This window comes from Bubalus kerabau, chromosome 14 (assembly GCF_029407905.1).
Source record: "Bubalus kerabau isolate K-KA32 ecotype Philippines breed swamp buffalo chromosome 14, PCC_UOA_SB_1v2, whole genome shotgun sequence".
Classification (NCBI taxonomy): domain Eukaryota; kingdom Metazoa; phylum Chordata; class Mammalia; order Artiodactyla; family Bovidae; genus Bubalus; species Bubalus kerabau.
This window is the reverse complement of record NC_073637.1, coordinates 38,127,760-38,154,214: the sequence shown is the minus strand read 5'-3', so window position 1 is coordinate 38,154,214 and position 26,455 is coordinate 38,127,760. Positions and strand designations below refer to the sequence as shown.

Sequence of the window (26,455 nt, the reverse complement as noted above, 5' to 3'; positions counted from 1 at the left end):
AGGTTGGTCATAACCTTCCTTCCAAGGAGTAAGCGTCTTTTAATTTCATGGCTGCAATCACCATCTGCAGTGATTTTGGAGCCCACAAAAATAGTCTGACACTGTTTCCATTGTTTCCCCTCTATTTCCCATGAAGTGGTGGGACCGGATGCCATGATCTTCGTTTTCTGAATGTTGAGCTTTAAGCCAACTTTTTCACTCTCCACTTTCATTTTCATCAAGAGGCTTTTGAGTTCCTCTTCACTTTCTGCCATAAAGGTGGTGTCATCTGCATATCTGAGGTTATTGATATTTCTCCCGACAATCTTGATTCCAGCTTGTGTTTCTTCCAGTCCAGCGTTTCTCATGATGTACTCTGCATATAAGTTAAATAAACAGGGTGACAATCTACAGCCTTGACGAACTCCTTTTCCTATTTGGAAGCAGTCTGTTGTTCCATGTCCAGTTCTAACTGTTGCTTCGTGACCTGCATACAAATTTCTCAAGAGGCAGATCAGGTGGTCTGGTATTCCCATCTCTTGAAGAACTTTCCACAGTTTATTGTGATCCACACAGTCAAAGGCTTTGGCATAGTCAATAAAGCAGAAATAGATGTTTTTCTGGAACTCTCTTGCTTTTTCCATGATCCAGCGGATGTTGGCAATTTGATCTCTGGTTCCTCTGCCTTTTCTAAAACCAGCTTGAACATCAGGAAGTTCACGGTTCACATATTGCTGAAGCCTGGCTTGGAGAATTTTGAGCATTACTTTACTAGCATGTGAGATGAGTGCAATTGTGCGGGTAGTTTGAGCATTCTTTGGCATTGCCTTTCTTTGGGACTGGAATGAAAACTGACCTTTTCCAGTCCTGTGGCCACTGCTGAGTTTTCCAAATGTGCTGGCATATTGAGTGCAGCACTTTCACAGCATCATCTTTCAGGATTTGAAATAGCTCAACTGGAATTCCATCACCTCCACTAGCTTTGTTCGTAGTGATACTTTCTAAGGCCCACTTGACTTCACATTCCAGGATGTCTGGCTCTAGGTCAGTGATCACACCATCGTGATTACAACCATCACCATCTATCCATCTCTAGAATGCTGTCATTGTCCCAATCTGAAACTCCATTCCCATTCAACCCTAACTCCCATTTCCTTCTTCTGTCAGCCCTTGGTAATTTAAGGGAGCAAAACTTGCAACCCCAAAATGTGTCTCTTTGTAAGGAAGATTCATTTAGGCTGAATATTTTTAAGAAAAAGACGACTCAGAGTTTTTCTTATTACCTCCCAGACTTCTTTGGTGGCTCAGATGGTAAAGAACCTGCCTGCAATGCAGGAGACCCAGGTTCAATCCCTGGGTTAGGAAGATCCCCTGGAGAAGGGAATGGCTACCCACTCCAGTATTCTTGCCTGGAGAATTCCAGGGACAGAGGAGCCTGGCAGTCCATGAGGTCTCAAAGAGTTGGACGCAACTGAGCTAATAATACTTCCACTCCTTCCCCCTTAACTGCCTAAAAGAATTTAGATGAACAGCCTGTTTCCAGAATAGGGCTACCACGGAGATATCTACAAAGAATATGTGCTAGGTGTGGTGGGAAACACTTTACCCCCACCATAGGATCTAGAGATCAGAATCCTCTTTGTGTCCCACTGTCTCTGCTTGGTCCAGCAAACGTTTGTTTACCAAAAATTTGCTTTTCTATCTCAACTCTCTCCCTCCCCTGTGAACGCCCAAGCCCCTATCCCCAACATGCTCTTTTGTCTTTAGTTGAAGACGGTATTTAAGGTTAGGGCTTCATTTATTCTGGGGAGTTACTCAGTTTCCTGGGTTTCTCCCAGGTATACATGATATTAAACTTCTATTTGATTTTCTTCTGTTAATCTGTCTCATAGCAATTCAATTCTTAGACTGGCTTGAGTAGAAGACAATTTTTTCCTCCCCAACAGTAACCATCATTCTACTTTTTGTTTTTATGTATTTGCCTACTCAAGGTACCCCATCTGAGTGAAATGAATCATATGATATTCATCCTTTTGTTGTGTGGCTTATTTCTCACTTAGCATAATGTCCTCAAGGTCCATCTATGTTGTAGCATGTGTCAAAATTTCTTCCTTTTAAGACTGAATACAAAATTTTTTTTTAAGGCAGAAATTTAAGTTTATTAATAACAGGTTTTATTATAACTACTCTCAAGTGTGAAAAATAAAGGGTGACTAACGAAAATTTAGACGTCACTTCTTGTTGGCACTTTCACTGGATGTGCCAAAGGGTGGGAGTCTTGCCTGAATCTGAATCACCTGATTAGATGGAGTTCACTGGAGAAGGAGTAACAGATATTAGAAGATAAGAGCACCACCTGGAGAAGTCGAAAATTGCTTTTTGACCTAATTTTGGGGAAGTATAACCTCTATTTATACTTTGGAACAGACTGGTTCCAAATAGGGAAAGGAGTACGTCAAGGCTGTATATTGTCACCCTGCTTATTTAACTTACATGCAGAATATATCATGCAAAATGCCAGGCTGGATGAAGCCCAAGCTGGAATCAAGATTGCCAGGAGAAATATCAATAACCTCAGATATGCAGATGACACCACCCTTATGGCAGAAAGCAAAGAAGAACTAAAGAGCCTCTTGATGAAAGTGAAAGAGGAAACTGAAAAAGTTGGCTTAAAACTCAACATTCAGAAAACTAAGATCATGGCATCCAGTTTTCAGTTTCTTGAAAGAATTCGGTTCTGAGGGATTATCACTGTATTTCCCCATAAGAAGTAAGGATTTGAGGAAAAATATTTATCTCTTAACTAGATTTCTTGCAATATATGAATTATAAAATGTGAACTTCCAGATGTTCAAGCTAGTTTTAGAAAAGGCAGAGGAACCAGAGATCAAATTGCCAACATCCGCTGGATCATCGAAAAAGCAAGAGAGTTCCAGAAAAAAACATCTATTTCTGCTTTATTGACTACACCAAAGCCTTTGACTGTGTGGATCACAATAAACTGTGGAAAATTCTGAAAGAGATGGGAACACCAGACCACCTGAACTGCCTCTTGAGAAACCTATATGCAGGTCAGGAAGCAACAGTTAGAACTGGACATGGAACAACAGACTGCTTCCAAATAGGAAAAGGAGTACATCAAGGTTGTATATTGTCACCCTGCTTGTTTAACTTTTATGCAGAGTACATCATGAGAAACACTGGGCTGGAAGAAGCACAAGCTTGAATCAAGATTGCTGGGAGAAATAACAATAACCTCAGATATGCAGATGACACCACCCTTATGGCAGAAAGTGAAGAGGAACTAAAAAGCCTCTTGATGAAAGTGAAGGAGGAGAGTGAAAAAGTTGGCTTAAAGCTCAACATTCAGAAAACGAAGATCATGGCATCTGGTCCCATTGCTTCATGGCAAATAGATGGGGAAACAGTGTCAGACTTTATTTTTTTTTGGCTCCAAAATCACTGCAGATGGTGATTGCAGCCATGAAATTAAAAGACGCTTACTCCTCGGAAGGAAAGTTATGACCAACCTAGATAGCATATTGGAAAGCAGAGACATTACTTTGCCAACAAACGTCCGTCTAGTCAAGGCTATGGTTTTTCCAGTAGTCATGTATGGATGTGAGAGTCAGACAGTGAAGAAAGCTGAGTGCCGAAGAATTGATGCTTTTGAACTGTGGTGTTGGAGAGGACTCTTGTGAGTCCTTTGGACTGCAAGAAGATCCAACCAGTCCATTCTGAAGGAGATCAGTCCTGGGTGTTCATTGGAAGGAATGATGCTAAAACTGAAACTCCAGTACTTTGGCCACCTTATGCAAAGAGTTGACTCACTGGAAAAGACTTTGATGCTGGGAGGGACTGGGGGCAGGAGGAGAAGGGGACAATAGAAGATGAGATGGCTGGATGGCATTACTGACTCGATGGACATGGGTTTGAGTGGACTCCGGGGGTTGGTGACGGACAGGGAGGCCTGGTGTGCTGCGATTCATCGGGTCGCAAAGAGTCGGACACGACTGAGCGACTGAACTGAACTGAAGCACTAAATATCAACCAAAAATGAAAACACATTCAAATAGCAATATTAATGTATATATATATTGTTATGTATATGCATATTATTATGTCGGAGAAGGCAATGGCACCCCACTCCAGTACTCGTGCCTGGAAAATCCCATGGATGGAGGAGCCTGGTGGGCTGCAGTCCATGGGGTCGCTAAGAGCCAGACACGACTGAGCGACTTCACTTTCACTTTTCACTTTCATGCATTGGAGAAGGAAATGGCAACCTACTCCAGTGTTCTTGCCTGAAGAATCCCAGGGACAGGGGAGCCTGGTAGTCTGCCGTCTATGGGGTCACACAGAGTCGGACATGACTGAAGTGACTTAGCATAGCATAGCATAGCATATTATTATGTATATATATTATTATATCTTCCTGACCCAGGGATTGATGTTGGGTCTCCTGCATTGCAGGTAGATTCTTTACCAGCTGAGCTACCAGGGAAGCCTTTGTAATAAATTAAACATATATATTTGAATATACAGTGCTATTTGAATATTCTGATATATCTGTACCAGATTATGTTAAATTTATAGATACCTAGAAAAATATATATCTAGAAAATTGATTCAGACCTCAGAAACACTCCCCAACTCAACCTGGTAGATCTTTTATCTCTTTTAAAATGAAGGTGAAAAATTCTGCTGTTAACTTTAATGAAAAATCTAAAGAAGAGAAAAAGATAACAAAAATTGACATTCCAGTGGCTGGTGGCCTAATGTACCAATTTGTAGTCTGTGAGACAGGATATGTATTGAATACCAATGACAAGTTGGAAAGACCCATCGATGCTCTCTGTCATCTACTAACCAAGATGATTGTTGATGGATCAGTATCTAAAATTGATAAAGGCAGGAAACTGATATATCCGTTTGGAGATTTATCTTCAAGTAGGTGTGGTTCAATTCATGAGTGCTTAAAGCTGGCGAGTGGAAGCATCAGAACACAATCTGCTTCCATTTAGAGATCACCAGGCAGTTTAGCTGCCAGAATGTAGAGCAGTCCTGAGTCCCATCTGAAGCTCCAGCTGAGCAGGCCACCCATAAGTTACCCTAAAATAGGAGCCCAGAAGTTTTGATATCACTAAGAGCCAAGCCAAGTGAATCAAAGTGAACTATATATAATACTTTCTCTGGGGATGCCTTCAGCAGTAGAGGAAGACGGCAGCTTTGTTACTAGGCTTTGCTAAGATAGAACCGATGTTGTGAGAGAGATATATATATACATATATATATAAAACCATGCATGTGATAGCAGAAAATGCACCACTGCCGTCTTGCAGTTGCTTCTATGAAGAGTCCAGGAGCTCCTTCCAGTGGGACATATTTCAACCACAGGACATATAATCTATGAGAAGGCTTCTGTAAAGTGGCACGGGGCAGAGATCTGGAATATATACTCAGTATGTGCATGCATGCTCAGTTGCTCAGTCATGTCAGACTCTTTGTGACCCTGTGGACTGTACCCTGCCAGGCTCCTCCGTCCATGGGATTCTCCAGGGAAGAATACTGGAGTGGGATGCCATGTGCTCCTCCAGGGGATCTTCCCCATCCAGGGATCAAACCCAGGTCTCCTGTATTACAGGTGGATTCTTTACTGCTGAGTCACTGGGGAAGTCCCATGTATTCAGCATATGAAATGTCAAGTGTTAGGGATGAATCTCTGCCTCCGTGAGACGTGGTTCTTGTGTAGGAGACAGGCTCTAGGATTCTACATTATTGCACACTAGACTCAATCAGTACAGGTGTGGTAGTGATTAGGCTCCGTGAATCTCAACATGATGCTGTAACTCAATTATATTGCATACAGACCACAAATATAATTTTTCCAATTTCTAATAAGGTGAGTCTGTAGGAAATCCTGGCACCATCAACTTTTCTTTTTCAATGTGTGTTTATTTATTTATTATTATTTTAAAAATTATTTATTTTGGCTGCACTGGTATTCGCTGCAGTACAGACTCAGTTGTTGCAGCACATGGGTTTGGTTGTGGCTTCTGGGATCTTAGTTCCCTAACCAGGGATTGAACCCTGACCCCCTGCATTGGGAGCACAGAGTCTTAGCCACTTGACCACTAGGGAAGTCCCACCATCTGCTTTTCTCCACTGCAATCTGGGGCATTCTTGTCTCAGTCCCTTCGGCTTGCCTAATAGGGGTACCAACAAGACTATTCCTGAGCTTGGGGTCAGCAGACCTGGATTTGAGTCTTGACTTTCACTTCTTTTGGTCAAGCCATTTAACTCCTCAAGGTATCAGTTTCTTTATTTGTAAAGCAAGACCTGATGAGATAATGTAAATAGACAGTTTAGGGAAAGGGTACATGGCATGTAGAAAATTCTCAACAAATCTTGATTGAATTGTGAGCCAGCACAGCTAGAGACCCAAACAAATGCTTGACACAAATTTAAATAGCATTTAATAGATGGCAATTACTATCTACTTTATATCCCGAGTACTGCGAGTAAGATTCTACTCAAAGGCCACATTTATGTTCTACAGACAAATGTGTGCAGTTTCTAATATGACAGCTCCAATTTGGCAAAGCTTGTTCTAATGCTGTAGGAGCAATGATATCATTACGTTTGGGGTTTGGTGTGTGGCATCACCATATAACATTGCAAGATGAATAAATATTTCATCCTTTGTTTCTTTCCCTTTTGTTGAAAAGACTTCAACCTGTACCATCAAGACTGGCCAAACTGTGACTAAATGGTGTAGGACAGAAATCGGGTAAGTAATCAGCTAATATTATCAAGCAGTATAATTCACAGCAAAGCAAAATAAAACCAAACAAAAAAGCCAGAACAAAGCAAAGAGATATTTGTTCTGCTTAGAGCGAAGAGAAAGTTTTCCATCAGGTATAGTTTCCTTTGCTCATCCAGAAGTCCACTCGTCTTCAAAAATCAGTACCCTATAGGAAGTGTCTAGCATCTTTACACTTTCCCATTAGGGGTTCATGGCATTAAAGAGTATTTTCCAGAAGAGAAAAACTAGCAGTGATCAAACGTGACACAAATTCAGAAGGAAAAGATGAGTAAGCCTCAAAAACATGCACTGTATTCTTATCAAAAGGTAGACCAACACATCTTAGAGTGAATGGTCATGTTCAACTCCAGATAGTATTCATTTGAAGAGAAGTGGGTGTGGGGTTTTAAAAAACCAGGCTCTAATATGGTTGGTATGGTTACAGTACACATGGATATTTAAAGTTCTGGTATGAATTATTATTTTCAGGGCATGGAAACATTTGGTTCATGTACAGCGCAAAATCCACTTTCAAAGAACATGACATTTTACACACAAATTTAGATGGCTGATCAATATGTTATCATTATTTATTCACTGCACACACATCGCAATGAATGAAGGGCCATTCTTTCCCCAGATGTTCAACCAATATAAACTACTGAACCTATAATGGTTAATTCCTTTGAGTAGTCCCAATTCAGCCAATTTCAAAATGCTGGGAACATGAGGGAAAAGTTTGTATTTAAACTTCTTTTCTGCATGTTTTTGCAGGGTTATTGTTTTCTCTGACTATGGTTGGTCTACTTACACGTTTTCCTGATAGGCCTCTGCTCAGAGCAAAAAGAAGTTTTTCCGTCAGATGTAGTTTCCTTTGCTCACACAGAAGTCCACTCGTCTTCAAAAATCAGTTCCATATAGGAAGTGTCTAGTGTCTTTATATTTTCCCATTAGGGATTCATGGCATTACAGGGTATTTTCCAGAAGAGTAAAACCTAGCAGTGATCAAAAGTGATACAAATTCAGAAGGAAAAGATGAGTAAGCCTCAAAAACGTGCACTGTATTCTCATCAAAAGGCAGACCAACACATCTTAGCAGAGTGAATGGCCATGCTCCACACTGCAGAGGGAGGGATCTTCCTCCCCATGGAAGATGTGAGTCGTACAAGCAGGTGGAGAGAAAAAAAAACCTCAGGATAAATACTAAATGGTATCAGTCTAGATTAGGGAGATTTAGGGATTTATATCCAGTAGTCACATATGGATGTGAGAGCTGGAGCATAAAGAAGACTGAGTGCCAAAATATTGATGCTTTCAAACTGTGGTGTTGGAGAAGACTTTAGAGTCCCTTGTACAGCAAGAAGATCAAACCAGTCAATCCTAAAGGAAATCAACCCTAAATATTCATTGGAAGGACTGATGCTGAAGCTGAAGCTCCAATACTTTGGCCACCTCATGGAACCATTGGAACTCACTGGAAAAACCTTGATGCTGGGAAAGATTGAGGGCAGGAGGAAAAGGGGATGACAGAGGATGAAATGGTTAGATGACATCACTGATTCAATGGATATGAACCAGGAGATAGTGAGGGACAGAGAGGCCTGGTGGGCTGCAGTCCAAGGGGTCTACTTACAGGACTTGGCGACTGAACAAACAAACACAGGGTCTAAAGTGTGCCATATTGTTACTTTTATCCTTGGATGACAAGGAAGTTGCTTATTTCACACCTTAAATTATGTTCCAGGGGTTTCTTCCCAATCAAACAGAAGATGCTCCATACAGATTCTGTCCTTCCTATCCTTACTTCCATTCTTCCCTTCTTTACTTCCAAAACTGAAGGTTCAAGATGTTCCGTTTATTGGCTCTGAGTGGAAAGGGTACCAGTACGGTACAGGAAACACAATGAAAGCATGATCTTGAACCAGAAGACAGAAAAGCCTCTTCAAAGCTGGCATGTAGGGAAAAGAAAATAAAGTTCTGATAGGTTAGTTGAAATTTCGTTTCCTTTTCTTGGCAGGCTCAAAAGCCGTCTATCGGAAAGACAAAATAGCTATTTCTTGACAAGGCTGAAAGCTTTAAAATGTGCCTTTTTTTCCTTCTGGTTTTAAGTTCTCTACATTCAGGCTTATTTCACATCTTATATTTTTTCAACAAAGTACTCCAAAATATGTCTCGACTCTATTGGCAAAAGTACTACACAAACTCATGCAAAAAAAAAAAAAAAATGTTCTCTGTGCAGAAAGGCTCTGAAGATTGCAGGATCAGCAGCAGGCTCTTATACTTTTATTTCGCTACTTTGATATCCGATTTCACAAGACAAGACAAGTGTCAAGTTCTCAAAACTGGTTAAGAAAATCCCTCTGCTACTTAGGTAGGCTTTCAGGTGATGACAGATATTATTGTGAGTCCCTCCCCAATACCCACTGAGCAGGTAAAAGATGCAGTGGACCTCAAAGCCCAGGTGTTAGGAACCAGGTCATACAAGCTATTGTAGGTTTCTTTCTCATGTGTATCAATGCCATTTCCCTTTACTAGACTAGAAGTTCTCTGAGTCACTGCTCACCCCACTGTTTCCTTTTCAGTGATGGGCTGTACCATCCAGAATAGTGTTGTCTACTAGAGATAGAGTCTTATATGTAATTTTAAGTGTTCTAATAGTCACGTTTTAAAAACTTTTTACTTTGTGCTGAGGTATAACCTATTAACAATGCTGTGAAAGTTTCAGGTGAACAGTGAAGGGACTCAGTCATGTACATACATGGATCCATCCTCTCACAGACTTCCCTCCCATCCAGGCTTCCGCATGACACTGAGCAGAGTTCCATGTGCTGCACTGGAGGTCCTTATTGGTTTTCCATTTTAAATACACCAGTGTGTACATGTCTGTCCCAAACTCCCTAATTCTCTCTTCCCCCCACCCCACCCCCACCAATCATAATTCGTTCTCTAAATCTGTGAATCTCTCTCTGTTTTGTCAGTTTACTTACATCATTTTTTTTAGATTCCACATACTTTTAAAGGTATAAAGAAATAAGTGGCATTAGTTATAATAATACATTTCATTCAACAATATAGCCAAAATATCATCAGTTCAATATATAATTTAATATAAATTAATGAAATTACATTTTCCTTGTTTTGCATACATTTTCTAAAATCTGGCTTTTACAATTATAGTGCATCTTACTTCAGACTAGTCACCTTTCAGGCGTTCCATAGCCACATATATCCAGAGGTTATGATACTGGACAGTACAGAGCACTTTTCCTCTTTACTTACATAACTAAATCCAACTCAATTAAACTTCAATGATCATTCAAATCCTAGGTCTTAATGCAGTCCTGTGTTCACAGTATATGATGAATAAGTAGCTGACAATTCAGTGAGTAAGTATTTCTGTCTTATGGATGCATATGTTATAGCTTCATATGAAATATTTGGCGTTATATTTAGTACTTAGCACCAGTTCAGCTCTTCACTTGTTCCAGGCACTGCATTAAGTGTTTTTACAAGACATTATTTTATTAACCTTCACGACTAGCTTGTGAGGCCTGATTGTGCTCATTTACAGATGAGGAAACTGAGTCATAGTTACATAGCTTGCCCAGAGTCCTCCTGTTAGTGAGAAGCAGTGTCAAGACTCAAGACCAGGCAGCCTGATCACCATATTCCAGTGCACACTCGCCATCACACTCTCTTGGTATACAGATGGCTCATGGAGAGCCCCAAATACTCAATTTCACTGTTTTCTAATTTTACATGGTATACAAACAAAGGTTAAAATGACTTGATGCGGGTTTCCCTGGTGGCTCAATGATATAGAATCCGCTTGCCAATGCAGGAGACACAGGTTCCCTGACCTAGGAAGATCCCACACGCTGCAGAGCAACTAAGCCAGTGCACCACACTATTAAGCCTGTGCTCTAGAGCCCAGGAGCCACAATTACTGAGCCCACGCGCTGCAGCTATGAAGCCTGGACACCCAAGAGCCCACGCTCTGCAACGAGAGAATCCACCATCAATGAGAAGCCCATGCACTGCAACTAAAGAGTAGCCCCCACTCTGTAACTAGAGAAAAGCCTGCGCAGCAGTGAAGGCCCAGCCCAGTCAAAAATATATAAATAAATAAAATAAAATAAGTACTGGGAGCATTTGGGCTTCCCAGGTGGCGCTAGTGGTAAAGAACTCGCCTGCCAACGCAGAAGACTTAAGAGACATGGGTTTGATCCCTGTGTCAGGAAGATCTCCTAGAGAAGGAACTGGCAACCCACTCCAGTATTCTTGCCTGGAGAATCCCAATGGATAGAGAAGCCTGGTGGGCTACAGTCCATGGGGTCACAAAGGGTCAGACACAACTGAAGCAACTTAGCACCAGCATTGGAAACATTAGCAATGAGAATAACTAAGCAAGGAGTCAAGACATAGCCTACGACATCTAGAAAGTCCATTTCTTTTCCTGACATAAACGGATATAATCCATCTCTTGAGTAGACAGTTAAGAATTAAATATGTGGGCTTGATTGGACCTACCTAGGTAGTTAACAGAAAAGTAAATTGGAAGGTGTTCTAGAAATGGGGCTTTAAGGGATGTGAAGAAATGCATGCATCTTCCAGTAGGGAGCAATTAAGTCTATTATCACCAGCAGAACCATTACAATCAAAATAATCATCCCCAAATTAAACCATATGATGGGATGTTGATGCCTCAAAATTTTAGTTAAATAAGAAAATTTTGTTAGATTGTAAAGGGAGAATTCAGGCAGTCTCATGAATGGCATGATTACTTACAAGGTAGCTATTGTTTGATATACTACAATTTTGCTTTCATTTTAAAAATTCTTATAATTCCCATTGTCTCTTTAATCTCCTCCCACACCCTTTCCCCCATCCTGCCTTCCATCCACACCACCTCTTCCAATAGGGGAACATCTGTAAACAATCACTATGTAAGTTTCCAAGATTATAGCTGGGGAGGGCACCTAAAACCATTTTCTTTTGCTTTTATACCTTTTCTTTTTTTTTTTTAATTTAATTAAAAATTTATAATTGGAGGCTAATTACTTTAAAATAATGTATTGGTTCTGCCACACATCTTTTCTGAAGACTGGTCTTGCACTACAAGTAATAAATGCTGGAGAGGGTGTGGAGAAAAGGGAACCCTCTTACACTGTTGGTGGGAATGCAAACTAGTACAGCCACTATGGAGAACAGTGTGGAGATTCCTTAAAAAACTGGAAATAGAACTGCCTTATGATCCAACAATCCCACTGCTGGGCATACACACTGAGGAAACCAGAAGGGAAAGAGACACGTGTACCCCAATGTTCATCACAGCACTGTTTATAATAGCCAGGACATGGAAGCAACCTAGATGTCCATCAGCAGATGAATGGATACGAAAGCTATGGTACATATACACAATGGAGTATTACTCAGCCATTAAAAAGAATACATTTGAATCAGTTCTAATGAGGTGGATGAAACTGGAGCCTATTATACAGAGTGAAGTAAGCCAGAAAGAAAAACACCAATACAGTATACTAATGCATATATATGGAATTTATAAAGATGGTAACAATAAACCTGTATACGAGACAGCAAAAGAGACACTGATGTATAGAACAGTCTTATGGACTCTGTGGGAGAGGGAGAGGGTGGGAAGATTTGGGAGAATGGCATTGAAACATGTAAAATATCATATATGAAACGAGTCGCCAGTCCAGGTTCGATGCACGATACTGGATGCTTGGGGCTGGTGCACTGGGACGACCCAGAGGGATGGTATGGGGAGGGAGGAGGGAGGAGGGTTCAGGATGGGGAACACATGTATACCTGTGGCGGATTCATTTTGATATTTGGCAAAACTAATACAATTATGTAAAGTTTAAAAATAAAATAAAATTTAAAAAAAAAGAAAAAAGAAAACCACCACAAAAAAAACAAAACAAAACAAAACAAAAAAAACTGAATTAATTGATTCATTTGTAACAACATCATTTAAAAGACCTTGGATTTAGAAGATAAAGTTTTTCACCAAAATCACAAAGACCATTGGTCTGTATTGAAGTCAATGATGACATAACATCAACGGTCTACACACTGTAATTAGACTCCTTGTCCCTAACACATTTTTATCATGAGTTATTTTATGGGCTTTCTTCTATTTTTCAACTAGCATCTTATTTTATAGACCTTAAAAATAGAACTTTAATGAAGTTTTTTTTTTAAATTAATGGCCCTCAGGATTAATGTTTTCAGCCCACTGAGTTGAGTACTATTACAGATATCCACTGAAAGTAACACTTTCTGAAAGGCCAGGATATGATTTTTTAAAGGACTTCACTGTCAGGCTCTTCATTTCCATAATACATTCTGACACCAGGTCACTGACAATCAAAGTACAACCCAGCGAAATGGAGGACTGGCCCATGGGTAAGACTTTGCTGTTCATTTTCTCATTCTTCCCTGACTCGTTTGTTCCACAGCACATCTTTAGCTCTTCCTATGTGTCTGGCACTGGAGACAGACTTGTTCCCACTATTGGAGAAGTCACGTTGTTGCAGGAGACCAGTATACAAAGAATAGTCAGTATCATGTACGTGCATGCTTAGTCGCTTCAATCCTGTCCGACTCTTAACTCCACAGGCCGTATCTCACCATTCTCCTCTATCCATGGGATTTTCCCAGCAAAAACACTGGAGTGGGTTGCCATGCCCTCCTCCAGGGGATCTTCCCGACCCAGGGATAGAACCCATATCTCCTACATCTCCTGCATTGCAGGCAGATTTTTTACCTCTGAGCCACCAGGGGAAGCCCAGCCAGTATCATACTGGCAAGCAAATCTTAGAATTGGGGTTAATGATCACCATTCATCGGACAAAGCACACATTTCTCTATTCCTCCACATCTAACCTCACAGGCGCCCCTTTATCATGGGTCAGGACTACCGCCATGCCATTCTGCAGCTATAGTTCTAGACACACACAATGATACATTTGATCACCTGCTCTTGAAAAAATAATATAAAACAAAAACCATGACATACCCATGCACATCTGTCTTCTCTGTCATCAGCTCTCCTTCACTTGATATTGTGGCATCTGTCTACCCTTTTAGGGTTCCATTCTGCATTTCTATGTTTAGTCTAATTCTCTGTTACAGGAAAACTCTGAGTGGTTCTGAACCCTGGTTGTATTCTAGATTAACTTGGGGAACTTAAAAGTAGATTCATGCCAGGACCTCCCCCCGTGAAATTATGCTTCAAGTGGTCCATGCTGCGGTCCCAGCACTGACTTGCATTTTTCTTTTCTTTCAGCTTTATTGAGATATAATTGACATACAGCACTGTGTAAGTTTAAGATGTACAGTATAATGACTTGACTCACTTACATTGTGAAATGATTATCATGGTATTAGTTTCTGTTGTTCCCTTGGTGATTCTAGAAAACAGCCAGGACTCTCAAACTCTACTCAGTATGAAGCCTGATGAGCCAAACTTGGATGAAATCACAGACTTTCCTTCCTATCTCTGCATAACCTTGTATAGGCAAGAATTAGTGAGCAGAGTATCTGGGGGAGAGGCAGAGGGGAAGCCAAAGGAAAGAGGCTCTGTTTGTTCAATAATAACATAAGGCAACCCTCACAGCGGGAGGGGGAGAGATCTCAAACCAAAGAAAGAAAACATTAACTACTAAGAAGTTTTAAAATAAATGACTATATGAGAGCCGGAAATGTTTTTCTGCCTGAAGGTTGACGTGCCGGTCATCAGTAACCAATGGTGGACATCTCATCAATAGATGTGGGGCCTGTTTCTTACATTTCTGGGCTTCCACTGTGAGTAGTAGAACCAACTGATGAACAGTCACTTCTGGGTCAGAATCTGGAGTTGTGCAGCTCAAATTTCTTCTAAACAAAGACCAAGCTGGGGGAGGTCATGTTCCTCATCCCCAAAGACAGAGAACCCCAAAATTCTGGCTTCCTTTGTATCATGATGAATTTATTAATCATGAAATTATCTAGATTTTAAAGACCAGTTCCTATTTTCAGCCTGTGCTGTCACTGGAGGTAGAAAGAAGTTGCAGGAACTTCCCTGGTGGTCCAATGGTTAGGACTCTGCGTTTCCACTGCAGGGTGCCCAGGTTCAATCCCTGGTTGGGGAACTAAGATCCCAAAAGCCATGAGATGTGGCCAAAAAAAAAAAAAAAGACGGAAAGAAAGAAAGGAGCTGTCTAAGTGATCATTTTGCACACGAGGCATGCCTAGAGCCAATAATGAGAATTCAAACATGATACAATGACCTACATAAGTTGGGTGATGAATTTAATACCATCTAGGACTGATGTTGAAGCTGAAACTCCAATACTTTGGCCACCTGATGTGGAGAGCTGACTCATTTGAAAAGACCCTGATGCTGGGAAAGATTGAGGGCAGAAGAAGGGGACGACAGAGGATGAGATGGCTGGATGGCATCACCGACTCAATGGACATGGGTTTGGGTAAGCTCCAGGAGTTGGTGATGGACAGGGAGGCCTGGTGTGCTGCAGTTCATGGGGTCACAAGGAGTCAGACAGGACTGAGCGACTGAACTGAACTGAACTGAACTGAACTGAAAGTTGACCTTGAAAGTACTTCCGTGGGGCATTTATCCTCTAAAGCCATGAATGGTGTTTTGATTTAGAGTTTTTCCATCTGAGGGTGGAAAATGATGTCATGTAGTAGGAAAAGTTCCAGGGTTTTTCAGAATAACCATGTGTCCAGCCTGGTCATCCAACCTCTCCAATAAAATTCCTTCAGCCATAAGATAGGAAAAATGGCATCAAAGGGCTTCTAAATTTCTTCCAGCTTTAAAAGTCTAGGAATTGATTGAAATTGGATTTTGAAGGAGTTTGGGGGAACTTCTGGCACATGCGTGTGTGTGTGTGTGTGTGTTCATTTAAGAGATAGAAATTAGACAATACTTAAGATTTTAAGGCTGACTTGAAAATACTTGTGTTTGCCTTACACAAGCAAACCGCACCATTAGAAATAGTCATTAAAAGAACTGAGCTTCTACAAGAGGATTTTCTGGGACTGGGAAGGAGATTGTGACATGGTTATTTTGGAGAGAGGCCAACTTGTGAAGCCTGTGGCCAGTGCCCTTGGTGGAAATAGCTTCTAGGGATTAAAGAGCAAAAGGCATAATTTCACAGAAGTTTATTAATATTTTGTAAGTTTCCATATACCTACAGGGGAAAAGTTTTGGGTGTTTAGTTTTACTGTAATGTTAAAGATAAAAACAGAAGGGAAAAAAAGACGAGATGACGAAAGAATAGGTTCTGACACATTTCAAATCTATAGGATAATAAATGATCCCTAATAGAATCTCGAATTGCTGCCACAGAAAAAGAGTGATAATTCCAACAATAACAAATGAGTTTAGGATTAATCTGTGCTAATTGCTTTCCACTCTTTACTCCCTCAGTCTTCAGAACTACACAAGGTTGGCATTATTATTATTATCATCCCATTTTACAGATGAGAACACAAGCACCCAAGTCTCAAGTTTGATTAGAAACAAGGAAACAGCTACTCATGACCCTTTAAGCCTTTACCTTATTCCTCATTCTGTAGCTTGTTCACTTCTTTTTTAAATATCACCCCTCAATTATCTTCAAATCTGATCTCTAGTTGGCTCTGCAACACCGAATCTACTTTGGCTCCTCACTGTTCTCATATGAGGTTGATGACAAGTATTTGGTGACTTGGAGGCTTAACAATCTTTTAGTTAAATGTTTATCAGTGCAATTCAACAATTAAATGGAATTTATAGGTAAAGGAGATGAGAGAAGAGGGACTTGGCAAGGTCTTCCAAGACTTCCAAAGTCTAGACATTTAAAAAGTGTGTGTGTGGTTAGTCATGTCTGATTCTTTGTGACCCCATGGACTATAGCCTTGCCAGGCTCCTCTGTCCATGGAATTTTCCAAGCAAGAACACTGGAGTGGGTTACCATTCCCTACTCCAGGGGATCTTCCTGACCCAGGGATTGAACCCATGTCTTTTGTATCTCCTGCATTGGCAGGTGGAGTCTTTATCACTGCACCACCTTGGAAGCCATATATTTATATAACTGAATCATTTTGTTTCACACCAGAAACTAACACAACACTGTAAATCAACTAAATTTCAATAAAGAAAAGGAAGAGAAAGGGAGGGAGAGAGACAGAGAAAGGAGAGAATGACTGGAAGCTCAGCCATGGGCACTGGGGCACGTGTTTGCACATAAGTATCACTAACCACACCACACATACCTCCTGCTTCTAGAGCCTTCTCTACTTCTTCCAGTCTCCCAGCCTTCACACACGCTCATGATCAGCTAACAGGGATCATCTGGTAGAAAAGAGTGACGTGACTGCATCCCTCTGGATGGATTGACAGCTCTAATTTCCCTACAAAATAGATATCTTCAGAAGGAGGAGGAAAAACTTGCTGTTTACAAAAGCAATGAACTAAGCTGTGAAATCCCTTAGTACAACTTGCCAAGGAAAACCAGATTAACTCTCTCCATGCATGTGTGCTAAGTGGCTTTAGTGGTGTCTGACTGTTGCGACCCCGTGGACTGTAGCTTGCCAGGCTCCTCTGTCCATGGGATTCTCCAGGCAAGAATATTGGAGTGGGTTGCCATGCCCTCCTCCAGGGGGATCTTCCCAACCCAGGGATAGAACCTGTGTCTCCTGCATTGACAGGTGGATTCTTTACCACTAATGCCAGCTGGGAAGTCCAACTCTCTCCATACAAGCCACTATAAAATATAGAGTTTATTTACAGGAGGGCTATTCTTTGCAGTCTGGTTTAACCCAGTAATGTTACCAAACACTGGGTTACCCCAGGCCATACTGCATAGTAGACCATTGCATCCTCGCCTACCTTTGGGTACTGTTAGCAGAGACTGAGTCAAAGGCTTAGCATATCCATCACCTAGCGATGACAGTAGGGACACTGTAGCTCCAGAATTACTATCAACCATGCGAACCACCCCAAGAAGCATAACTTCTTCATATAAACCATGTGCTTGCTCAGCAAATGCACCTTCCAGGCAAGAGCATCAACCCTACTTCCCCTTCCAACTCAACGTTGCCCATGAAACCTCCCTGTAAGGGAAGTGATTTGGGAATTAGATGAGCTTGAGCAAACTCTGGGAGTTGGTGATGGACAGGGAAGCCTGGCGTACTGCAGTCCAGGGGGTTGCAAAGAGTTGGACGTGACTAAGTGACTGAACCGAACTGAATTATGTCAAGCCTGAAAGACAGCAATTCAGCCTTAAGGCATGTCAGAGCTTATCAGTGGCAGAAATGGGTCAGTACCTGATTTTTCTGGATCCTTGCTCATTCTTCTTCTCTGATTGCTTTCCCTACTTTGAACAAAAATGAAGATCTGATCTTTCCTAAGATCATTTCAACTGTCATGACAAAGACTGCTCTGAGGGATCAAATCAGGACTTGACTTATAGAAGGGAGAACACTGCTGTAGTAAAGGGCACTGTCTTTGTGTCAAAGAAAACTTGGTTATAGCCTTTGCCTCTGCCTCTTGGTAACTATGTGACCTCAGGCAAGAGGAGTCCAGGCAACCTCTCTGGGGTGCAGATTTCTAACACACAGGGATCATGACTTTCCCTACCATACTATTGCTTGGCTGCAGTGAAGACGGATGAAGTAAAGTATACAAAGCATTCAGTAAATGCTGCTGTCATGATTACAACCTGACTGAATCAAGTGAAAAAGGACTAGAGCACACTAGAGGAAAACTGCATCCCTGGACTTCTCTGGTGGTCCAGTGGATAAGAATCCACCTGCCAATGCACGGAACACAGGTTTGATCCCTGGCCCAAGAAGATCCTACGTACCATGGAGCAACTAAGCCTGTGTGCCACAACTACTGAGTCTGGGCTCTAGAGCTTGAGAAGCCCATATGCCTAGAGCGTGTGCTCTGCAATGAGAGAAGCCACTGCAACGAGAAGCCCAAGCACAGCAACTAGAGAGTAGCTCCTGCTTGCCGCCACTAAAGCCCAAATGCAGCAAACAAAGAACTAGCCCAGCCAAAAACAAGTAACTAAATTAAATCTATTAAAGAAAAACCATATCCACTTATTATAGATATTGGTCTGCAAATGGGTTACTAATTTAGATTTTAAAAAGTTTGCTTACTCTCAGTTCACGTAATACCTTTTAGTAATCCTTATTTGCCATAATGAGTGAGACTTCAACCACCTCTTTTTGAGAGACAATCCCAGGATCTTCATAAATTATCCTTTTACCTTAACCCATCAAAGATAGGTACTATGTTCCCTGTTTTACAGAGAATACTGTGATAGGCCTGAATTTGTGCCAAGAGTCAGGATTCGAACCCATGTCTTCTGATCTCACTGCTGTTGTCTCAGGTTCTCTGAGTATCAGAAAACGTACAATAGGAGCTAAGCTTTGCTGAGCACGTGTCTGTGCAGAGCACTGTCTTAATTAGATCGCCTCACAAAACACAATTATCTCTGATGGATTTCTACAGTTCCCATTTTATAGATGACAAAACTGAGGCAATAAGGAAATTAAGGATGTGTCTTCCAATCAACAGGGCTTTCTCAAGCCTGTGTTTACCAGTCAATGATAAAGAATCTGCCTGCAATGTAGGAGATGCAGGTTCAATGCCTAGGTGGGGAAGATCCCCTGAAGAAGAACCCACTCCAGTGTTCTTGTCTAGAGAATCCCCTGGACAGAGGAGCCTGGCAGGCTTCTACAGTCCATAGGGTCACAAAGAATCACACACAACTGAAGCAACTCAGTATACACACACACATTCCCCATCAGCACAAATCATTAAAACACATTGCCTAATTCTTCAATTGTACCTAAATACTTTGAACAAATTATCTTCCTTATGCTAATTCCAAAGTGACACAATTAGTAGGCAGAAAGGTGTTAGAAACCAGACTGTGTCTCTCTCAGATAACAGAGGCCATAGAGAACACACCGATTATATGATACTTTTGGTCAGAAGGGAGGCAGCTAGAAGTTGTTCTACTCTGAATGCTTTGTTCACACAAACTCATCTTTTCCCTTTGATAATTCATACCCCAAATGAAGTTTTAGCCCCTTTCTGCTGAGTTAAATATGGTAGTGTGTGTATGTGTGTAGATGCCTTTGCAGTGGACCTCCATCCTATAAAAGTAGCAAGAGGCAGACCTGATGATACTAGAGGTGAAGATATAAAACCAAAGGCCAGGAGCATTTCCCACTGTCACCCAGTGAGATCTGGGTGGTAGAGAGAAAGGTGCTCTTCATTCAGGTCTGGGCTCTGTATTCCCAAGGATCACATGGACTCCCTCTGGGGCTTTTTCTGTCAATCAGGCAAACTCAGCTGAGTGACAGGCTGAAAAGTCACTGGGAACATAATTCCGTCCTTTTGATGATAACCACACCTAATCCTGATGACTCAGAAAATTATCTAAGTTGAATTATATTGCTTTAGAAGCACTCTCCAGAGAAGGCAATGGCACCCCACTCCAGTACTCTTGCCTGGAAAATCCTATGGATGGAGGAGCCTTGTAGGCTGAAGTCCATGAGGTCCCTAAGAGTCGGACACGACTGAGCGACTTCACTTTCACTTTTCATGCATTGGAGAAGGAAATGTCAACCCACTCCAGTGTTTTTGCCTGGAGAATCCCAGGGACAGGGGAGCCTGGTGGGCTGCCCTCTATGGGGTCGCACAGAGTCAGACACGACTGAAGCGACTTAGCAGCAGCAGCAGCAGAAGCACTCTCAAATCTTTTGATCATGAGAAGTGACAGATACATGCCTCTTGGCTGTTGCCTCTGCCTACCTTTAATCAGGATTTGCAGCTTACTGCCAAAGAGGAGAGGAAGCCTATTTGAGTGCACCTGTGGCAGCAGACATGGACATGTGGTCACCACCCCAGGAATGCCCAGCCTCACACAAAGCCTCAGGCATCACAAAGCATTCTGAAAGGATTAGGCTTCATCTGCAGGCTCGAATGTGAAGCTTGTGCCATCCATCCAGACCCGACTAGTGGGCATGGACACAAAAGCCACGATTTCAGATTCACACTGCCCACACCAGTTCCCAAATACAACAAAAGCTAGCATGTTTCTGGGCTTCCCTTTGAACTCCAGGTGGCTTTAAAGAGATGTAGAGAAGGGAGAGAAGGAAGAGAATATTATAGTCCAGCCCCAAACGTCTCCCTATTAACACAAATCATCAAAATGCATCATCTCATTCTCCAATTCTCTAAATGTTTTGAAAAAAATGATCTTCCTTATGCTAATCCTGTCATCAGGACCCTGCTGCTGCTGCTGCTAAGTCGCTTCAGTAGTGTCCGACTCTGTGTGACCCCATAGACGGCAGCCCACCCGTCCCTGTGATTCTCCAGGCAAGAACGCTGGAGTGGGTTGCCATTTCCTTCTCCAATGCATGAAAGTGAAAAGTGAAAGTGAAGTCGCGCAGTCGTGTCTGACTCTTAGCGACCCCATGGACTGCAGCCTACCAGGCTCCTCCATCCATGGGATTTTCCAGGCAGGAGTACTGGAGTGGGGTGCCATTGCCTTCTCCAATCAGGACCCTATTTGGATCCAAATTTGAACTTGATGTGTTTTCTCATGAACTTATTATTCTCTTTAATTAGATTTGAGTTGATGAGAACTAATGGCTTTCTTCAAAGTTGTTCTTCCCCTGCTGAGGGAAGACAGCACAATTAAAATTATACTGAATCCCAATGCCAAGAAAGAAAAGTATAATATAATTGAGTTATTTGACTTTCCCTATAATTAAAACATGTGTTGTTGTTGTTCAGTCACAAAGATGTGTCCAGCTCTTTGTGACGCCATGGACTACAGCATGTCAGGCTCCTCTTTCTCCACTATCTCCTGGAGTTTGCTCAAATTTAGGTCCATTGAATCAGTGATGCTATCAACCATTTCATCCTCTGTCATTCCCTTCTCCTTTTGCCTTCAATCTTTCCCAGCATCAGGTTCTTTGCCAATGAGTCAGATCTTCATATTAGGTGGTCAAAGTCTTGGAGCTTTAGCAACAGCCCTTCCAATGAATCTTCAGGGTTGATTTCTTTTAGGATTGACTGGTTTGATCTCCTTGCAGTCCAATACAAATATATTTAATCTAAAAATCACAATTAGTTAGCATAAGAGCTTTCTGTTTGGAAATAAATCCATCCTTTTTCTTCATAGTCTGAACTCCTGCCACAAAGTGTGGCCTATGGACTTGCAGGGGTTAGGTAGCACTTGGGAGGTTGTTAGACATGTGGAGTCTCAGGTCGCAGTGGAGGTGATGTTTAACAAAATATTGCCATAGTGGGAGAGAGCCTGGGGTAGGGAATAATGAACACACCTTTGATCTCTAGCGGCTAATCTTGTCAATGGAATATTAAGCATGCCCATTAGCTGCGTTGATTCAGTTTTCTAATTAAATGCTTACTAATTAACTGTATGATTCTTCTCATAGTAACAGATTAGGCCAAATCATGATGTTATCATTGATGAATGAAAACATTCTCTCACAGCACAAGGTTGGCACCATCATACTTATTATCTGCCTCAGTGGTAGGGCTGTGTCATTCAGCAGTGGCCACCAGGGACTTTAAGTATATAGTTCATAGAATTAGCATCCTGAAGCAAGGGTCAGCAAAGTTCTCTGTAAATGGCACATGGCAATTATTGTGGGCTTTGTGGACTAAATGGTCTCTTTTCCAACTCCTTAGCTCTGCCGATGGAGTGCAAGGCAGCCATAGACAATTTGCAAATGAATGAGTGCAGCTATGCTCCAATAAAACTTTATTGGCACTGAAAACTTGACTTTTATTTTCACATGTCATGAGATATTCTTTTTCTTTTGATTTTTTCAACACTTAAAAAATGTGAAGACCATTCTAGGCTTGGAGGCTATACAGAAATAGGCTGTGGGTTGGCTGACCTTATCCTGAAATTAAGGCTGTTCTCACACAAAGGAGTTTAACTGATACAAGGTTGAGCACTGAGATGGATCAATAACTCCTTCAGGCCATTATGAATAATATGGAAGGCAACTCAGTAGGAATATCTTTTTTTTTTCAAAAGGAATGAAATCTTTATTTGTCAGAACTCTAGTTTGACAAAAAACATTTGTTCATGTATTGATATGAATGTCTGAAAATTTAACAATTTTAATTACAATGCTGCAGTGGGCTGAATTATGTCCCTGCCACCCCCACCACAGATTGTTAGAGTCTTAACCCCCAGCATCTCAGACTATGACCTTATTTGGAAACAGGGTCTTTACAGATGTAATCAAGTTAAGATGAGGTCACTGGGGTGGGTCCAAATTCACTATGAGCAGCATCCTTATCAAAAAGGGAGGTTGAACACAGACATGTGTACAGGAAGAATGCCATGTGAAGATGAAGGCAGAAAGGGAGGTGACATGACAGAAGCCAAGGAACACCAAAGAAGGCCAAAAAACCATCAGCAACCAGGAGAGAGACATGGGACAGATTCTCCCCCACAACCCCAGAAGGAATCAACCCCGCTGACATCTTGAGCTAGAACTTCCAGCCTCCAGGACTGTGACCCAATACTGTTCTACTCTTTAAGGCCGTGGTCCCTAACCTTTTTGGCATCAGGGACCAGTTTCATGGAAGACAGTTTTTCCATGGACTGGGGAATGGAGGATGATTTCTGGATGATTCAACTGCATTGCATTTTTTGTGTACTTTATTTCAATTATTATTACATCAGCTTCATCGCAGATCATCAGGCATTAGATCCTAGAGGGTGGGGACCCCTGGATTAAGGCACTCGGTTTGTAACACTTTGTTAAGGCATCCCAAGGAAACTGACACTGATGTCCTTATTCCTCTTAGACTTGGGACATAAAGGAGAGTCTCTAAGTATCCTCTGTCCCCTCATTTGCCAAAATAACTGCAGGTTGGTAGAAAGAATGATGCTAACAAATCTGGTTACCAGTTTGCTCTGTGAGGAAGAACGTTAATCTAAAGTCTGGCTTTTTTATTCATTATGTTAAAAAAATAAACATCAGTGAGGTCAAGTCAGTAGCTGGAAATGCGCATGCTACCTACACAGGTCTGCCAATAGAGTGGTAGCTTGATCAACTGCACTAAATGTAAAAATGAAATGTAAATTGTGCCAAAGGTAGAAAAATGAAGAGTTCTAGATTTGGAGTGGACTGGAAGTAAAAAAGAACAAAAATTCTGTGGCTGATTAACTTCCTGACCTGTCACATCTCTCCATCTGTCTGTATTAATAATTATGTGAATCTTATTAAGTACTGTGGACAAGAAAAGAAGTCATTTGAAGATTAAACTCCTGTAACCATTACAACTAGCAGTGGTGATAAACACTGAACAAACGTTTGTGAAAAACGTTTGAAAAATCGTGAAATCATCCCCAGAGGTGTGGGGTGTGTGCATGTCTGTGGGGTCCTACCCAGCTCCTTTCAGCTAGGTAAGGTTTTCCTTACTCATCTAGCATTTATCATGGCCAAAACCATGCAGAAAAAAATAAAAAATACTCACACTGTTCCCTAATGTATCAACTGTGTTTTCAAAACAAGTGTATAGCAGAACTGACTAGACCTTGCTTTTTGACTCTATATAGAGTCTATACAGTTGACTCTTTCTACTGTTTCCATTCTACAACATTCTATGAGGGTGTAAAAATATGATGAGATGTACAGAAAAATCCAAATTCAGAAGCTCTATAAAGTGTTTTTCATATCTGTTAGTTGTTATGCCCCATCCCCATTTGTCTTTGTCCCTTAGTGACCTCCTGCTCTAGATCCCTATTGGGATCCTTATAATTTTGTATTCTCTTCTGCATAAAACTCTGCTTTCATGAAAGAGTGAGATAAACTGATTCTTACTAAAGTATACATGACTGATAAGGTTAAAGGACTAGGAACAATTTCACGGATATCAAAGCTTCACTGTAAAGGAATTTAGAATGTACTTCTGGATATTCAGTTCAGTTCAGTCGCTCAGTCGTGTCCGACTCTTTGCAACCCCATGAATCGCAGCACGCCAGGCCTCCCTGTCTATCACCAACTCCCAGAGTTCACTCAGACTCACGTCCATCGAGTCAGTGATGCCATCCAGCCATCTCATCCTCTGTCGTCCCCTTCTCCTCCTGCCCCCAATCCCTCCCAGCATCAGAGTCTTTTCCAGTGAGTCAACTCTTCGCATGAGGTGGCCAAAGTACTGGAGTTTCAGCTTTAGCATCATTCCTTCCAAAGAAATCCCAGGGCTGATCTCCTTCAGAATGGACTGGTTGGATCTCCTTGTAGTCCAAGGGACTCTGAAGAGTCTCATGGGGGAGCTGTTGGAGGTAAAGTGGTCTTTCATACTTCATTGGTAGCGCACAATGGTCATCTACTCAAAACAACAGGCCTCAGTGTCCACATTCATCCTGGCTGTGTGAGGAGTGCTGGGTCATCAGATGCACGTCTGTATCTCGGCTCCTCCTCAACCGGGTTGTTTGAAAGAAGAGTTCAATGTCCACCCCATCAACCCCAGACATCCTTCATGAGGTTGTACAAGGAACAATTGGAAGAACATGGTTTCTGGCCTCATGCTTATCATGTCAACCATAGGCAGCATATATGATGGCTGAGGGCTCCAGCTCTGAGATCAGACTGCCTGGATGAAAATCTGGACCCCACCACATCCTCTTTATTGTTATTTGGGTATGTCCCTAGGGCTCTCTAAGGTTAAGTTTCTTCATTCATACAATGGAGATAAGGAATACTAGACAATACAATGAAATAAATATCAAAATGCTAAGCACAGGGTCTCGACAGAGCCAGGGCTCAACTGTTGCTGTTCAGTTGCTAAGTTGTGTCTGACTCTTTGAGACTCCATGGACCACAGAGTGTCAGGCTTCCCTGTCCTTCACTATCTCCTGGAGCTAGCTCAGATTCATGTCCATTGATTCAGTGATGCTATCTCATCTTCTTTTGTCCTCTTCTTCTGCCCTCAGTCTTTCCCAGCATCAAGGTCTTCTCCAGTGAATTGGCTCTTTGCATTAAGTGGCCAAAGTATTGGAATTTCAGCTTCAGCATCAGTCCTTCCAATGAATATTCAGGGTTGATTTCCTTTAGGATTGAATGGTTTGATCTCCTTGGTGTCCAATGAACTCTCAAGAGTCTTATCCAGCACCACAATTTAAAAGCATCAATTCTTTGGCGCTCAGCCTTCTTTATGGTCCAACTCCCACATCCTTACATGACTACTGGAAAAATTGTAACTTTGACTATATGGACCTTTTCGGCAAAGTGATGCCTCTGCTTTTTAATAGGCTGACTAGGTTTGTCTTAGCTTTTATTCCAAGGAGCAAACTCTATATGTGTTAATAATAACCAGGAATTCAATGTGATCTAGCTCTGTGCACACCCTCTGGACACACAATACAAATATTAGCCATTTAGCTGCATGCAACACAATATACATGTAAGCTGCCCAAGTATATTCTGAATGTGATGGGTATATCTTATTTTAAAAGACACTTAGATTTATTCCATAGAATGTGGTCTTAGTTTTGTGGTTTGCTGAATAAAGCACAGGCTCCTATTTCCCAAGAGACTAGCAGTACAAAACTGCTGGATGGATGACCCATGGTGGGATATGAC

At 41.6% G+C, this 26,455-nt stretch overlaps 1 protein-coding gene and 1 non-coding gene across 3 annotated transcripts in view; one reads left to right on the top strand and one right to left on the bottom strand.

The window, feature by feature from the left end:
• Positions 1 to 26,455, bottom strand: part of KCNB2 (potassium voltage-gated channel subfamily B member 2) — a 459,327-nt gene that overhangs the window by 332,561 nt on the left and 100,311 nt on the right. The gene's annotated exons all lie outside the window — the stretch shown is intronic.
• TRNAG-UCC (transfer RNA glycine (anticodon UCC)) lies at positions 14,871 to 14,943 on the top strand. Its single transcript has one exon. It is a non-coding gene; the product is annotated as a tRNA-Gly (tRNA).